Source organism: Schistocerca cancellata, chromosome 3, assembly GCF_023864275.1.
Source record: "Schistocerca cancellata isolate TAMUIC-IGC-003103 chromosome 3, iqSchCanc2.1, whole genome shotgun sequence".
NCBI lineage: Eukaryota > Metazoa > Arthropoda > Insecta > Orthoptera > Acrididae > Schistocerca > Schistocerca cancellata.
Window position 1 is genome coordinate 444,553,881 of NC_064628.1, and position 14,041 is coordinate 444,567,921.

The following is a 14,041-nucleotide window of genomic DNA, read 5'->3' on the forward strand; positions in this document are numbered from 1 at the left end:
GACGGGAACTAGAAGTCTCAACTAACAGAGTCCCATTGCGAAGTCGCTTCACAGATTTAAGTGTTCCTGCAATCCCCTCAAGACCCTTGTGGATGTAAAAGGGAGAAACCCTCTCAAAGCTACCCTCCTTCCGTGTAATAATCAAAAACACATTCTGATTATCAGCATGTGCTCTGTTACGACAGTCTGATAAATCTCGATCAACACCAGGCGCTGGAGGACTCGCAGCACGAAGTCGCTTCTTCGATGGGGTGTGTTTTCCTACCAGTGGCCCACCCAAGCCACTGGTAGGGGGAAATGTAGAGGTCGAAGGGTCCATTGCGGTCCCACGAGCAGCTAGGGAACTAAAGGTCCGCTCAGACAGAGCCCCGCGTGCCTGAGTAAGCCTGATACAACTGGGGTTCGGCAGGTGCCCCAGAGGTTGCCCGCTTGCGACTGTTCCACCCCAACAGCCATGCATCTCATAGGCGCGGAGCACACCGGAAGATTGAGGGGTTTTTATAGAGGTTGTCCTTCCTCGCAATCCAGGCGGTCAAGCCAAGATTACCATTCCCCGCAGCACACAACATTCCACCGTCGCGCCATACAGTGGTCGCTGAAACATGTCCGGGGGTTACGGTGACAGGAAACTGGCGGCGCCGACCAGTCCCCAGCTCAGGACCCCGGGGTCGCCAAGCCCGTACTCAGCAAATGAATGCTGAGCCCCTGGGGAGTCTGCTGAATTCACGGACATCGAGTGTGGTCAGGTGATTGGGTGTCACTTGTGTCATACGTCTGTGCGCGAGATTTCCACGCTCCTAAACATCCCTACGTCCACTGTTTCCGGTGTGATAATGAAGTGAGAACGTGAATGGACACGTACAGCACAAAAACTTGCAGGCCGACCTCGTTTGTTGACTGACAGAGGCCGCCGGCACTTGAAGAGGGTCGTAATGTGTAAAAGACAGACATCTATCCAGACCACCACACAGGAATTCCAAACTGCATCAGGATACACTGCAACTGCTATGACAGTTAGGCGGGAGGTGAGATAACTTGGATTTCGTGGTCGAGCGGCTGCTCGTAAGCCACACATCATTCTGGTAAGTGCCAAACGACACATTGGACGATTGAACAGTGGAAAAACGTTGTGTGGCGTGACGAATCACGGTACACAATATGGCGATCCGATGGCAGGGTGTGGGCATGGTGAATGCTGGGTGAGCGTCATCTACCAGCGTATGTAGTGACAACACTAAAATCTGAGGTGGTGGTGTTATGGTTGTGTTTCTCAAGGAGGGGGCTTGTTGTTGTGCGTGGCACTATCACAGCACAGGCCTACATTGATGTTTTACGCACCTTCTTGCTTCCCACTGCTGAAGAACAATTCGGGGATGGGGATTGCACTTTTCAACACGATCGACCACCTGTTCATAATGCGTGGCCTGTGGCGAAGTGGTTACACGAAAATAACATCCCTGCAATGCACTGACCTCCACAGTGTCCTGATCGGAATCCTATAGAACACCTTTTGGATGTTTTGGAAAGCCGAGTTCGTGCCAGGCCTCACCGACCGACATCCATACCTCTTCCCTAAGTGCAGCTCTCCTTGAAAAATGGGTTGCCTCCCCAAGAAATCTTCCAGCACCTGATAGAACGTTTATCTGCGAGAGTGGAAGCTGTCATCAAGGCTAAGGGTGGGCCAGCACCATATTGAATTCCAGCATTACCGATGGAGGTCGTCACGAACTTGTAAGTCATTTTCAGTCAGGTGTCCTGATACTTTTGATCACATAGTGTATCTGATGCTTGTGGATGTATACTTACTTGCTACGGGCAGTATTGATTTCTTTATTTGCAAGATACTATGCTGTTTGCTAACTGTGAAAGGAATCTCAACGAAAGTTGGAAATAATTATGGAAAAGAAACTTGTTTTCTTACTAATGCAATGCATGTACTCGTAAGTGATGACTGAGCCCATGCACAGCACTCACATCCAATGATTTGGTAAAGCTAGTTGTTAATGTATAATCAGTTTCTTGAGTGTGTTAATTCTGAGCCTTATGAATTTTTAAAGAGTCAGAATACAGCTTTTAAAGTTAGTGCTATATTTTTGCTTACCCTAAGTCAATACCGGTTCTCAGATTCATCTCATTGTTGATTAACTATTTTTCTCAAGAAGTTGTCGTCTCAATCATATTCGATTTAATTAAAATGTATGCTACGCAACAGCTGTGCACAGTAGCTGTTTGCTAACTACGCAATTTAACGTAGTAACAGAGAGCACCGCGAAAAATTTTACCAGATACAAATACAGATGAAGGTAAGAAATGTTATTTGAGAGGTAGCATTCATTATACACAGATACCATTAGTTTCAAATTGATCAAGTTTTGTTTTATTACCAGGATTAATTTCAAACCAATAGCGTTGCATCAGATTCAGTTTTTGTGATATGTAAATTCAAGCAGTTTTGGTTCGGTTTTAAGTTATTGACCGAGCACATTCTCACAGCTAAACTAAATTTACATTCTATCAGTCAGGAAAGTTGAGTACAGAGCAATGCGTGTAAGCGACGAGATAAAATACACGTTCACATGCCATTCCTATTATAACAGTTGTGCTTCAGACTGCTGCCAGTTCCGTAATTTCAATCACATTTCAAACGTACATGTTTCAAAGTAATACTTCGTTTATGTCATCTACACTATGATGAACGAATTATGGTATACTGAACTAGCATATGATGTATGCTTCGCTTATTCAAACTACAACTGGCTGTATTTTCCTCAAGTCGGCGTCTATGTGGATGCCAAATACTTAGTGCATCACATGGTATATTTTCGATGCCATGGTGTAATGATACTACATTGTAGGTTTTGTAAGAATGTCAATTAATGATTCTCCAGTGTATTTCAGTAAGAAATATGCACACACACACCTCATGGTAGCCGTCCATGTAACGTCTCGCTCTGCCATGAGCTACTTGCCCAGTTAGTTTTTCCTGCAGTGTGCTTGGGCCCCTTCTGGATACACAGCTGGTGCCATGGATATTTTATGTTTCTTTATATGTGTTTGATAAACCAATGTGAGGTACTTTCCTGAAACTGGAGTGTATTCTGTTTATACTGGTGGCATGCATGAAATATAGTAAGAATTTTCCAATTGTATGTAAAGAAATACATATGTACCTCTTATCGCTGATATATGGGATTGTAGACAGTGGTAATGTCTCTTTGTAATTCCATTACTTTTGGTACATTATAAATCCGATGACGACAGGAAGGTTCTGCCGAAAATGATCATTGTGAACTAAAATAAAAACACCAAACGATCTAGGCTGCAGAAGATTATCCTGTTACCATTAAAACCTTTGAAATATGATGTATTTTATGGATCGATTAACTAGCAATTCGAGATGTTTTATTGTTTACGTATTTTGTTTGAACATCACATCTATGCTCTATCATATTTAAAAGCATTTGGACAACCTGAACCCCTTTCCTGCCGATTCTCATGCAGTCCGTATTGGGTAAATTTTGCAGGTCTTCTAATCACTCATCGGTACAGAATGTTTCATAAAGGGCGTGCCGGTGTCACCACAAGAGACACGCAGAAAATACTGTTTTGTATGGCAGTCACTCCAAATATTAATTAATATCGTGATATTGCAGATATAAAGGAACACAATATTAGAAATGAGAAAGACCTCAACACTTTCAAATTGAAATTTGTTACAATAAATTACATTATTGTTTGGGACAACTAATATCCATAAATCTATCAGGTTAATTTTAAAGTAATAGTTGATCTATATTTTTTTCAAGAATTTCTAAACTCTCGAAGTTCTAGTAAACAGTAAGTTGAAGGTGGGTGTATTTCTGTTCGCACATCATCCAATCTTTTGGGCTGTGATGTGCATGTTCTGCTTTTATGCTGGTACACAAAAAGAAAATTATACTCGCCATCAAAGGATTGCTAACACTACCTACCTCGTAAAAATAATTGGTTACATAGCACACATTTTCATATAATTGAACAGAATGTTTAATAAAGGGCGTGCCGGTGTCAGTATGGGATAGAATCCTTAAGTAAACGGATTCATGAAAGCAACAGGTGTGACTAATTTTTGTTAGCTTCATGTAGAGATCCACAGTGCGACTTGGTTGCTTCCTCAAGTACTTACTCACCTATTCATCGGAAATGGAATACTGAACATGAGAATAAGAACCATTCCACAGCACTTCGCATTTCTGGCACATAAAATGAATAGTCGTACGTTTCTGTGACGTAGTGATACCAGACGAGCCCGATATTCATCAACAGCAAACAACGTCCCCTTACCTACCTAACAATGACCGTGAAACACGTATTGTTAAAACGAATATATTGCTCATGAAAATCATAAACACAAATTGCATCTTTACGATGAGAATCATATCCATATTCAATCCCAAAAAACAAGCTTACATCTTCGGAAGCACAACGCGACATCATTCAGCAAACCGACCTTCTCTCATAGAACTTAGGACGGATGAGTTGAATACAAAATAGAAACAACTTAGAAATCGTGTAGTATCTAGCTTGTCAGTGCTTGACAAGCACACATCCTTTCTTAGCCCACAGCACTACATATCAATATGCGTGAATAAAAGCGAGTTCTCGGAAGAATTGAAATTCATGATTTAAGCCCCCTAAAACTGTTCCACAAAATGCAGCACAATAAAATGATGTGGAATTGTCATAGAAGTAATCTTGCACATCGTACACATCATTCAACATCATAGTTGTCCATCAGTGAAACGTAATTTCGTCACTATAGCATAGTGCGTCAAATGTAGCTCCAAAACCAACAACGCCTTAGCTCTCTGAGCACTGTACACGTAAAGTGATGCAACTAGAACCAGGATAGAAAATAGAAATTGCTGACTTCCTTCAAACAAGGAGGCATATGTCGTTCACTACTGCCAAGGAATGTGATTGGCTGTGGGTCACCAGCTCGCTAAGGACAAGCTTTCAAACACAGTGTTTCTGCAAAGCGTCTACAAATGTTTCAGAATCGGTATGTAATGAAACTTGCTGATTGATATCTCAGAGATAGTTGAATCACAGATCTTTAAAAATAGGAGATAGATAGTGTGAAAATCAGCCAACAACAGGGGAGTTTGAAAGTATATTTGCTCTCTAAAAGGTTTTCCCATCTGTCGTTCGGTTGGCGATTGATTTTGCATAAACTGGGTAATTAACCAAATGAAATGTCGTGAGGCGAGGGCATCCCGATGGGTAGATCGGTCATCTGGTGCTTTTTCAGTAGACGCCACTTTGTCGACTTACACGTCGATGGCGATGATATGATGAAAACGACACAACACCCTGGCCGTGACCGGAGATAATCTTCGACCCTACCGGGAATCGAACCCGAGTCCCTTTGCATAGCATTTGGCCGCGCTGACCACTACGCTACCGAGTCGGGCAATTAACAAATCAGAAAAACAACTATTAACAGTTTTAAGCGCTCTATAGGAACCTCATCGTCAAGTACACACGATGGTACATGGGTGTATGCGCAGTTCCAAGTTCAGCTACCTTCCTTGTTATGCTATACAAAGTGACAATAAGTATTAAGGAATTTCTGAGAAGATAGTTTTGCACATGTTGTACCTTTAAATGATATGCCCACCCATTTTTATCGGGGTATGGATTGAAATCCACAACCTATAGCCAACGCTAACTGAACGAAGCTTATGTGCCTGACTGAGACTCGCACACAGCACCAAACGTCATTGCCGACTAGCCATAAAGAGAAGTGAACTATCTAGAGTTGCCCATTATCGGTTAGCAAGTCTGAAGTAGAAGTTACACGACGAAAACTTTTGTACTGCTGCGGTACGCCTATGCAGCAACTATTGTCCCTGTTATCTATCCACTAAGACATGAAATATGGTTTCAATTACAAGTAATAAAGTTTACACATGTTGAAAATAGAAATAAAATAACGAAAACTTTTGAGACGACTAGATGTCCAACCCTGCACCATAGTCGTTATTGACTACACACCAAGACACGTTGACTATAGAATTCTTTTTTTTTTTTTTTACCAGTACTTGGAGTAACATGCTTAAGCTTGAAATGATGTGATGAAGACCTTTTGTGTCCGATTAGAAACCGAAACCGGCACCTAAAGCTATTGTTGGAAATCCACGAAGAGATATTACAAAACTAATTATTTTTCACGAATAATTAAGTGTGTTCATAGTATAGCTTGAAATGATTTGATGAAAAGTTTTATATCGGACCGGCACCTTGCATGCGCAGCTTAGGTTTTTTAATATTGAGGAATTAACAAAATGCCGGAACTGTATGGCCCCGAGGCTTCAGATTCCACGAAAGGGGAGATCGGTGCAAGAAAGCTTACTAGCAGCACTTTGGACTTGCCATCGCTTCTGCCTCTGTCATGACTCTACTTAAATTGGCTCTGCTCCAGCAGGAAGTGAAGAGACATCATTTTTAATGTGAGTTTGGAACCATGATGGAATCCTGTCTCTTCGGCTTGGTATTATCAGAGGTGAAGAGGATCTGTTTGTGTCTGTTAAAAATGGTCGCCTGAAGTGCGAACAGAACATAAACCTTAGGCATACCAAGCTAGTGATACAGTTTCATGAAGGAAGTTGTGTATTACTGACCACTGATCACATTCGGATGAGGTATGGTTATGTCGTAACGCAGAGTGTGTCACACTAGATGAGAATTTCCACTAGTAGATTACAGCCTGTTCATTACGTTAATTTCTCTTTTCGACCAAATGGTTAATCACCAGCTGTCTTGGCTGCCCATTGTATACTTTCCGCCTCATTTTGTAATCAACGAATAAAATATATAAGTCAGCCATATGAACAAACTGGTAACAATTTTTAAAAGTCTTCCCGTCTGGCATAATTCTGTAGGCAAAAGCACAGTGACCACCTGCCATTCGAGAAATGAAGTGAGGAATACTTACGTGTGTAATCTACCACTGTGAGCAAAATTTACCTGATAGAACTAAGTTAGTGTAGATGTTTGTCGAGATCTTGTTTGGCGTTTTGTTACAGAGGTTGCTGTAAGTGCATCTATCTATTGTAATTTTTAGGGTTCCACACCTCAATATGTAAAAAAGGAACCCTTATAGGAACACTTTTTTGTCGGTCTGTCTGTCTGTCAGTCTGTCTGTCGGACTCTTAAAAACATTTTTGCTCAGGACCGGATAGAAGTATAAAGTTGAAATTTATGTCCCATACTAAAGTCTACAGTACCTTCGAGAATAAAAAACTGACGTTTCTAATCAGTGGAATCAAAAGATAAGGCCATTTATATCACATCAAAACCGTGGGGTACTTACCTTGCACGTAGAATTATTAAATTTTGTAAGAAGCGAGATATCACAGTATAATTAAAGGAAAAAACAGAAAAGTGTTAATTTAAAATTATGTCACCCGAAAAAATATATTTTTTAGTAATTTGTTGTCCGACGTCAAACTCGAAATTAAAACCCTCTCGAAAGTCTTGGATTCCCTGTGACGGATATCTTTCCAGTATCAGTGTCAGTAACTGACAAAAACGGCCAAGATGCTCGATTTCTGGCGTGCATGAACTGTCAACGTACATAATCATATTTCTACGGAACTCAAAGCGCGCGAGTTCTACTTGCACCATGCCAATTTTTATTTGAGATTCCAGTACCGTCCTCGCTGTGCCTTATTGCATGTTGCATATTTGGAAGTTATGAGCAGCGTTGTTCAACAATCCTAAAATGGAGTGTAAAACGGAAAGTGGTCTAAATATTTGTAACATTTAATGGAGGAGTAAGGGCAGAGGAGGCAGTTCCAAATACTTGCGCCGTGTATGGGGTGAGTGCCGTCCAAGAAGCCACATCAGAAAATAGTTTTCTGGTATCTGTTAGGATCGCTTTGACGTTAATTATTTACCACATTCAAGAAGACCGACGTGCTTTTATGATGAACCATGTCACTGTAGACGATAACTGGCAAATGTGATGAACTGTGAGCGATTAACCTTCGCGCGACACTTTCATTCGGCGAGCTCTGTCGGAGAAGAACGAGAAGAAGGAAGATCAGAGCTAAACGTCCAATCTACGACAAGGTTATTGGAGAAGAATCGAAAGTTCAAAGAGCCTACGACGGGGAAGGAAAGTGGCTGTGCTCTTCTAAAGGAACGACCCAGCATTAATAGACTTTAGAAAACCACAGAAGAGCTACATCAGGGAAGCCAGATAGGAAATTGAACCAGCAAGTGCTAATTTCACGAAAATAAAGGTTGAGCCCCAGCAAAAAATATCTGATACAAATGCCAGAGTGAATCCACAAAATACTGTATAGTGTTAAGTATCTGGTGGTAGGAGGGTGTTTTCTGTTATCACCTGCTTCCCAGTTCACTCACAGTTGGTAATTGCTACCAATAACTGAGACTTCTTACGGCAGCCATGTAAGAGTATCCACCACGGAAACTGCGTCGTAGGTTGCTGTGTCGTGTGAGAATGCCCGCTTGCACACCATTTATTTCACTAAAGACGATATCCAGGAGATTGGTTGGGAAGCCATCCCTCATCACACTCATTCTTCTAATCATGCGTCCTCAAATGTTTTTTATCGAATAACTAAGAAGGAAATATCTTTACAAAAGAAAATTCGCTAAAAGCTTGGCTCGATAACCTAGTTAACCTCGAATCAGTAAATTTCTATAGGCGTGGAACCCAGAGATTACCTGAGAATCATCAGACTGGTTTAGATAATCTGAGAGAATGTATTGTTGATGATTAATTTGTCTCCTACTTTTAATCTCTTTTGTTCAATACACTAACGAAAACTATGTATTATACTAGCACAATGAATTACAGCTTACCTCGATAGCCTTATGATGAACGTCTATCTCACTTTAACACGAACGTGTCCAAGACGTCACACATTGGTAAGGTATTACACACTTTTCACCTCAAAATGATCTGCCTAGTCTTCTGTCATACTCAGGTAGCATTACAGGACTACTACATCTGTACTGACAAATGGCAATGGAATTAGACGCATAAAGAAACATGGTTAACAAATTATTCAATGATATAGTTTCATGAAGGAAGTTGTGTATTCAGAAAAAAAAAAAAATAAAAATAACCCCGAAAAAAGTAGAAACCTGGAAAATTTATGAGATTATCAATTTTGACGTGTCATAAGATTCTCATGTTTGGATTTCCAGGTTTCTGAGTATAGTGACAAATCTTCTTATGAAATTATTATATTTACTTTCTGATTTTCAATTTGGATTAGTGTCAAGGAAATGGTCTCACGTGGTGTTGGAACCGACAGCTAAAGGAGAATCCGCTTTAGAGGGCGATCGCTTTACGTCATAGCTAGCACACAACAATGGCATTCAGCTCCCTCTCCTTGTTTTAGTGACGGGTGAGATAGGTAACTCATAACAGACAAAGTTAATTGTAGTCCTTCACAGAATGACTTTCCTAGACCCAAAAACATATATCTGATAATGTGATAACACGCCGCAAGTGAAAACAAACCAGAATATTTTATTGAAATTCCAAGAAAATATGTAGTAATTTTAACAGTATAGTTCTGTGGCACTAGAGGAAGTAAGTCGAGTATCACGGAGTTGCTATATATGTACTGGTATGTTTCCAATTTTCAGCCATGTTATCAGAAGGATGGATACATTTATATAGCTAATTTATTTTTTGTGCAGTCTAGCAACTGAGTAAAACTTTGGTTTCAAAGGCGTAGGTGTCTTATGGTAACCATTTTGTTGAGTAAAATGACTGTACTGATAAATATTTGAGAACGCGCAAGAAAGTTGCCTGCGGATCAGACAGAACGAAATTCTGGTCGTCTGGATGTTTCTGAGCATTATAGTGCAAGTAACAAATGGTGAATCAATACAGACAAAAGTGTTTCGTGTTTCATGTATAGAGAAAGTGAGAGAGGGTATTAAAAATTCTAGATTCTGAAGTAATGGAGCGTACGAGAAAAACTTTAAGAGACAAGCTAACAGTAATTACCGGTATTTCATATTCTTCTGCAGCATCTAGTAAGTTCCAGTTCTGAAGTTCAACTTATCATCTCTAAATGTACAAATCGCTTTACAAAAATATATGTTACTACAGACAGAGACACCATACACTTCCACACCGAAACCTTATGACGCCATTGTCAGACGATGACACGGCGGCCGGTAGGTACTGTAATCAACCCTAGGAAAGAATACAGAGCCCTGAGAGTTGAAGAGATCAGAAAGTAACCACTAAGTAGATGTTGAAGAAATCAGAAAATAACCACTAAGTATAGAAGCACGTTTCTGCTCCCTAGTTGGTAGCGTATGGAGAAAGGCGGTGTACGTCACTTGATTAAGACACAGAACAAGAACGTAAAGAAAACAATCGTAATGGCATAAAGGACGTCATATCCTGCTTATAGCTCTAAAAATTTTATTTTGCTACCGCAGTTTCGTTGTTACGAAACTTTAAAACATAAATATTCGATGCCATATCACAACAGAATGGGTGTCATTTACGCTTCAGAATGATGTATAGATGAAACTCGAATAATACAATAAAAACCTCTAAGCCATAAGGGGAAAATAAGCTTTATACATTTCATGCAGGATGCAGACCCATATGGTAAGAAATTAATCGTAATGGTATTAAGAAATTAAGGTTATGGAAGCATATCATATTGTAATTAAAACAATAGTGTATGTAACAGTGTGATACTGGACGACTGGACCACACAGTGACTGAAAATACATAAATCACGCTGAGAAATGCGTTGTGGTGGAAACTCAGGACGAATGGAAATGAGTGCCTGTTCAGTTAAGACTATTTGCACGCTACTGGGTTGATCAATTGCCGTGTGCCTTTATGGAAGAACAATTAGTTCTGCAATTACACTAAACTATGCCGTTGACTAGAGTTACACATGTGAATTGTAACAATAACAAACAAGCAGCAAAAGAACTTTCCAAGCTTCTATTACCAAATGTTAATGCAGACCATATGATCATTATTTGGTCCAAATTGTCAAGGTTCTCTCTAATATTTTCCAGGTCTACTTACAGAATAAAATTGCTTCTGATATTCACTATTTATCGCGTCCTGCCTCGCAGCGGTCGTTCTCCGAACTGGCGTATTCCAGATTCAATGTCAAACTATACACCCGTTCCTTCAGCTCCTTATCAACATTTGTCTATATTGAGATGCAGTAAGTGAACTTCTGACACATGTGCTTCACCTTGACCTTAATAATCAGTAAGAAACGCAAATTCTTATACCACTATTTAACTAAAATTTAAAACATGCAGTCAGACACCAGCTACAGATAATGCAGTGCATTCTTCATTTTATCACTTTTTTTACCATGGAGAATCGCTGACGCGACGGTCTAGCGGATAAATCACTGGACTCTGACCATGGAGGTCTAGAGTTCAGTCCTGTATAGGAGCTGGGGCTTTCCCTCTTTACAGTCCCTGCAGGTGGCCGCAGGTCCCGTCAGCCTGATACAGTCTGAGTACCGTGGAGTACCGTGCCTTTTCTCCGGGTGTGAAAGGTAGCCGAGGCGATGGGGGCCGCCCTCCTCCTCCCAGTAACGCGACGAAGGAAAGGTTGCTGTTTTGCCTGCAGCCAGGCTAGAAGCCATACCACAGGGTAAACGCCCACAGAGTTTTCTTAGACTTACCATGGAGCATCTGCGTTTCATTCACAGAGTTATTCGTGCAGTGGCATGTGCTCTGTAGTATGTTTCAACTGAATCACATAAAATCATAACTATATAAACTCCACATTGTTTCCTTTAACAAGAGAACCGCGAGCAATATGAGCATCAAATAATACACATACAAAGCACCATCTTCTTTGACGCCTCTTCTTCCACACTCGTTGCAAAGGTGAATGATATTCTTGTATGAAGAAGGAAAAACAGTTTGTTTTTCTGGACGGGGACCTCTCTAATGCTTTACGTTTTACTTCGATAAATGCGGCATTGCCAAATACTTTCCACTGTAAAAACATCCAAAGTCATTCAATACTAATTCGATACTAACATCGCTTTACAACCTTTGTGCCTTTCTGTACTAATGGTATATGGAAGTACGCTACTCCTGCGCAGAATTTTACGTTGATGTGATTGCAAACGTATTCTCATTCTAACAGTGTAGGCTTATGCCTCTGCTTACAGCAATGTTCTAAGACTAAATATGAAACACAGGATCTTGCTCTAGAAAAGTGGTCGCCAAAGTATTCCTGTGGCTCAGGGTTCTCAGCCATATTTGATAATAATAAGCATCTAGCCACAGATGAAGGGTTATTTCTCCCTACAGCTACCCGTATCTAGGTGCTCCGTGGTTTCCCTACATATTTTAAGGTAAATTACGCTGTGGGTTTTCCTAAGACACAACCGATCTGTTTCTAAGTATTTGACAGTCCGAATTTGCACTCTGCAATGAACTAGTCGGTAACGTGTGAACTCGACGGTAACGAGACGTCAAACCTAATCTTACTTAACGGGGATACATCTTAAATAACGCTACAGACGATTCCCTTTCCCTTGCTTACATAATACTAGCTTCTGGGCTAGCACCCTCGCTCGTTTCTGACATGGAGGGTGCCACAGATAAATCCAAAAACGTCAACTATTCGTAATGCCAAGAGCTTTTTAAGAAGGCAGTATTCCTGTTCAATAGCATACATAGATACTTCCAGACAGTATTGTTTTATGATATGTTTAATTTTAGTTGACGTTTGTGGATTCGGGCGCTGCCTGAGTGCAGCTGACCTCTGTCTTCAGTGGCATGAACTAGAGTACCACGACCACTGCGAGATTGGAGGCTGTCAGAGGAGAATATTTTATTGTTTGTCTTTCTGTGCTCACTACTCATACGCATGGGTGTCTTGTATCGATCAGCTGGTATGGTATAAATACGAAACCAATGTAATATGGATTCGTGAATGTGAATTATACAGATGACCACAACGTAATGAATAGAACACAAAAGACAAACAAAATATTTTGTCAAATTTTCTGATGGTATCTCATATTGGATTACGCATTTAAACGTGAATACAGTTACTGCTCCTTAACGAAGTTTGCACTCTGCAATGGTGTGTGCGCAGACATGGAACTTCTTGGTAGACTAAAACTGTGTGCCGGCCTGAGGCTCGACACTTGTTTATTTTCTAGGCTATCCTTTCTTTTGTATGGACATCTTCCACTTCAGGAGTTGGAACCTAATGTCCATACTATCCCCAAAACGTAATAAGCTACAAACAAGAACAATATGTGATGTAACCACTAATTAGGACTGATTTTTGCCACCACTCCGGGCTCCGCTACAAACAAATTACATAATTCAATCTTTATGTTTCTACTATGTTCTCCTTCTTCTTCCTGGTATGCTCAAAGCAGCCAGATAATGAGGTGCCCAGTTCGTCTTCTTGTTGATCAAGGGTTAAACACCCTACAATTACCGCTGATGTCTCTCGTCAGTGCATCCTCTGCTATACCTTCAGTCCCTTCTCACACCCTGTACCAACTAAGCTACCCAAGCATTAGTCACAGCTGTATTTCCGCCAGGTGGGAAGGCAGCAGAAGAGGTAGTGTCGGAAGTACAACTGCATGGAGGGGGTCGTAAGTCGTGCCTGGGTAGTTCAGTTGGTAGATAAATTGCTGGTGAAAGGTCTCGAGTGCGAGTCTCGGTCTATCACAAAGTTTTAATCTGACTGAAAGCTGCACAATTACTGTGACTAATCTATTAATCATCCGCCCTCACAGACAACACAACAACACTTCACCAGAAAATTATAGAGCCACAACAGAGGAGTAATTGAGGATAGCAGCAGTGTGAATCAGAAAACGGTCGATATGAAATGTTTCAAATCGTAGCGACTTACAAGGGTGAATACTTGTGGTATGGGAGCAGACAACTTAGTGCAATCTTATTATGACTAGTCTGTTGGGCGGCTCATAACATGCTAATTTATCTAGGTTAGCAGATACTAAGACATCGGTACAAA

The 14,041-nt window shown here is 40.7% G+C and overlaps 1 protein-coding gene across 7 annotated transcripts in view; it reads right to left on the bottom strand.

Annotated features, from left to right (window-relative positions):
• The window catches only part of LOC126175202 (cytochrome P450 4d2-like), a 160,743-nt gene extending 149,575 nt beyond the window's left edge, over nucleotides 1–11,168 (bottom strand). For 3 of the 7 annotated variants that reach the window (XM_049921811.1, XM_049921804.1, XM_049921810.1), the window contains exons 1-2: nucleotides 11,090–11,167; nucleotides 8,875–9,027 (exon numbers count right to left, since the gene is read on the bottom strand). The gene's annotated coding sequence lies outside the window, so the exon portion shown is untranslated. Of the gene's footprint in view, nucleotides 1–2,920; nucleotides 3,087–3,170; nucleotides 3,245–8,874; nucleotides 9,028–11,089 lie in introns of those variants that run through there. The other 4 variants (XM_049921806.1, XM_049921809.1, XM_049921805.1 and 1 more) reach the window with 4 other exon arrangements.
• Nucleotides 11,169–14,041: the final 2,873 nt, after the last annotated feature.